The 4,489-nt window shown below is 38.0% G+C and overlaps 1 non-coding gene across 1 annotated transcript; it reads left to right on the top strand.

Moving 5' to 3' along the window:
* The first annotated feature begins 3,912 nt into the window (after positions 1-3,912).
* Positions 3,913-4,052, top strand: LOC111480142. The gene has a single exon (XR_002717758.1). It is a non-coding gene; the product is annotated as a small nucleolar RNA Z247 (small nucleolar RNA).
* The last annotated feature ends 437 nt before the right edge of the window (positions 4,053-4,489 follow it).

Genomic DNA, 4,489 nt, shown 5'->3' with positions numbered 1-4,489 from the left:
AAGCAAGTCATGTCTGCCAAGTTGATTGCTAAAAATTATTTCGTGGCAGGGGTTACACGTTGTGTGTATCAGATCATCAACCACCAATGACCACTGAGGAGTGATTGTTGAAAACTATTTTAGTTAAATAGATTACACGTTGTGGGTAATCCACCACTAAGGTCCCTTAATTTTGATTAATTGACTCTATGATGGTTTGCATATCTGAAAATGATTTTCAAGAGGATCCTTGATATAACCATTACAAGCAAGTTGATCCTTCATGTGTTTTTTATGATTATTGTTAAGTCAAAATTCTATTTTACTCCCACAAGTTCATTCTTCACCAGATGTACCACGGATTCTAACGAACAATTTAATTATGATCAAACTATAAAATAAGTCTCTCTCACACTAGTGAAGAAGGGTGGAACCCCATAAGCTAAGAGCACAAAGTTCACCCAACAAAGCTATACTCCTTTGAACCATGTTTGAGGAGAGCTAATCATCTACTTTCCCAATATAGGAAGGAGTAAATTTCATCTTATAAGATTATATTCTCAATTCATTATTTGATCAAGTCTTATATTGAATGGCCTATAAAGTCCTTCTCACTCATGCAAATCAAAGGACAAACCTTTACATGCACGTGCTCATATCTCACTCAAAATTAAAATTGAGTCACATATGATCATTCTCGAAAATATTAATATTCTTAATTAACAAATTTTGTAAAGAAAGATTAATTATTTTGTGATCTAGTCTAATACAAACTCACTGGAGTATACTCCTACTTACATATCTCCACATAACAATTTGAATCAAATCATTTGTAACAATTACAAAATGGGTCGTATCAACCGTATTACCAAAATAAAGACATCTAACCTTTAACAGAATTTGACAAAATTGTATGCTAGATTTATGTGAATGTATGCACGAATTATATGTGCTTACGTGATTCATAGGAATATGTCTTTATTAAGCCTAGATGTACATTTATTTTTGTGCACTAGGTGATCGATAGAATATCTCCCTAGTAAGACATGCATGAATCTGAATAAGTTTAGGGTGCTAGAGTGTTGTGTAATGTCTCAGGTCAATATGTTTCTGGTACGTTGAGCACCTTAGGATCGTGAGCGAAAATCAAAGACCTAGGTGCATCTCGAGATTTGGCTTAGCCTAATAAATTTGTAACCTAATTTGCCTAGACACCTTCGAACCTAATAAATTTCCACGGCACCCAAGATGAACTGCAAAAACATGTAAGATCGATAGGAACACAAACGGAGTTGTTTTAAGAGTCACTATGTGTATAGGGTATAAATCGCCTTAATAGGGGGCGAGGGACTACACAAGTAGATGATATAAGGAACTACCACTATGTATGATACACCTGCCTTGAGAGAGGATGAGGGACTACATAAGTGGGTAACATAAGGAACTGCTACTGTATGTATGATAATATGCCTTGAGAGGGACGAGAGACTATATAAGTAAATAGCATGAAGAATCACTATTGTGTATATAATAACTCGTCATGAGAGGGGACGAGGGCTACACAGGTAGCTGATTGAAGATATACTATTGTGTGTATAACAAACCCTCTCTATGAGTTGATGATAGACTACATAAGTAGTATATTTAGTTATTATCGTGTATGGAGGAAACTCACTTTGAAAGAAGAAGAGGGACTACACAAATAGATTAGCTTGTGATAGGCATAGGTGTGGTGTGAGGTAACAATCAAGGGATACCTGAATTAGGCTCGAACTTCTTAGAGCCCTATGACAAGCCTGTGGAAACTTATTACGTTAAGGATGTGATGAGAGTCTACAAGTATTTTTCTTACTGGGTATTTTATACTCATTTAACGACCCTAGATTTCTACTTACCTAGAGTCACTACTGTCATCATAACGTAATTATTTTTTACAAAAATAAACGTTTAGACTATATCATAAAACATAAACTTCATCTCAAAACACTGCTATGGACTTACGTGTTCAAAAATATCTTTAAAATGACACAACGAAATACTAAATGAAATAACTAAACGTTAAAATTTAAAACACTCTATTCTAACCTAATTTTAAGTAAGTACAACTACCCTATGCATGTGTCGTGGTCTCGAATTACGATGTCATTGCTAGCCGTATAGGATGCCTTGCCTTTATCTAAAAAATAAGGGTAGCATGTGGCTTTAGTAGTATTTTAAGAAATACTAAGTATGCAACCCCCCTATCGAGGTTAAACGCAAACACATACAATTTCATGAATGAGACCTATCATAAAAATCTATTTTCCTATGATGGCTATCCTAAACGAGCAATAAGATGTGCACTTAATTTTCATACACACAGTCAACACGTGCAAGTATGGACTCATCAATTGGTTTGCACACATCCTAGGCTCTTTCTGGTCGGGCGAGCATTATGTAATAGCTATTGATGTCAGACACCCGTTAATGATCGTTTCCTTGCCTCGTAGTATACGCGTCCATACTATCGTGAAGGATAAGGGGTATTCCCCAATGCATGAGCACACAATAATGCATGAGGTCCGATCATTTTTTCATTTTCATTATCATATACAACAATTCCGCTAGCGTCTTCCTTCATATCATATCATTTTTATCATATCGTCTATCATATCTTCTATATGTGTATCGGAGTTCTATTTCATGTCAATTCGTCATTTTGCATGTCAATCATATCATATATTATTCATGTTGTACATATGTCATACCATAACATTTTCGTATACTTGCACGTAACAATTCACATCATGCACATATCATACCATCTCATCTATTATAACAGTCACATAACATAATCCGAGCATGTCTTCATCATATCATATCATAAACATATCAATTTGTCACACACAACATAACATTCACGTAACATCTCAAATACATATCATTTCATAATAATTTGCATATACAGGAATATAACACATTTGAAGCCAGGGTCGTGTCATCATTCAGCACATAATTATAACCAAACGACGATAGGGCCACCTACTTGGTTGGCCTAGAATGAAGTTACTACGACCCCTTGATGCAAGCTTAACGTTGTTCTCGGAAATTTAATTCTGCCTAAGAAGTACAACATCATAAATTAGAGTTATACTATAGAAATTGGTTCGCTTAATTTTGTATAAAATAATTTAAACTTACACCAAATAATTTAAAATAGTTAAGCCTAATTATGCATAAATACTTTAAACTTAACTTCAGAACTAGCTAAAAGTAGTCATTGTTAGTAGGAGGTTACATCTCTACATAGTAGTAAAAATTCTTTATTTTTGGAGCTCCATCTCCTCATTTCCTAGTTTGTTACCGTGGATCAAGGCTCACCATATAATACACATCTATATATATATATATGAGGCTGTGACCCATAGAGGTCCATTGCGCCATTCAACCTAACACGGTATCAGAGTCAAGGTTTATTCATTAACACAATGTCTACCATATCTTCCTCCTCCTCCCCATCCACCATCTCCAACACGATCTCATCTACCATGATGTCGACCTTTGTCCCAATCCCTCTCGACCACGCTGTCACAATTCATCTCACCAAGAATAACTTCATCATATGGTTCGCCCAACTCCTCCCCTACCTATGGAGTACGAAGCTTATGGGCTACCTCGATGGCACCATTGTCGCACCAACCAAGCTGATCCCTTCCTCAACAGCTGCTGGTGCTGACCTGGTCTCTTTGCTCCTCCATGTCTGAAGAGATTCTTCGTGATGTGGTTGCCACTACTATGTCCAAGGAGGCGTGGGATACCTTGCAGCGGATGTTTTTCTCGTCAACTCGTGCTCGCACTGTTCATATCTGTGTAGAGCTCACCACATCCAAGAAACTTGATCTGTTTGCTGCAAATTATTTTTGCAAGATCAAAGGGTTGGCCACCGCCGGCTCGACCTTTCGAGATGATGACGTGATTGCATATCTCCTCGCTGGTCTTGGCCATGACTATGATCCCTTCGTCACCTCGATGACTACCAAGAGTGAAGCTCTCACGCTTGATGATGTGTTTGCACATCTAATGGCGTTTGAAGCTCACCAACTACAACACCAGGCTGAACTTCAGTTAATTCCTGGATCTTCGGTCAATTATGCTGGTCGTGGTGATCAATAGAAGAACCGTGGGCGTGGGGATCGTGGTCGTGGTCATTCTCGAGGTGGCGCGACCATTCGTCCGGCTGGTGGTTGTCATGACCTTTCTGCTCGTCCTTCCTGCCAAATTTGCAACAAAGAGGGGCATACTGTCGTACGCTGCTGGTATAGGATAGATGAGTCCTATCAAGATGAACCTCCTTCTGCAGCACTGACAACTACTTCCTCCTACAAGATTGATCCAAATTGGTATAACGACATAGGCGCCACTGATCATATCACCAGTGACCTCGATCATCTCATTATGCGTGAACGCTATAATGGAGGTGAACAAGTTCAAGTCGACAATGGAGCAAGTTTGCGGAATTTTCTATTGGTCA

This window comes from Cucurbita maxima, unplaced genomic scaffold (genome assembly GCF_002738345.1).
Source record: "Cucurbita maxima cultivar Rimu unplaced genomic scaffold, Cmax_1.0 Cma_Scf00005, whole genome shotgun sequence".
Classification (NCBI taxonomy): domain Eukaryota; kingdom Viridiplantae; phylum Streptophyta; class Magnoliopsida; order Cucurbitales; family Cucurbitaceae; genus Cucurbita; species Cucurbita maxima.
This window is presented reverse-complemented; position numbering and strand designations above follow the sequence as displayed.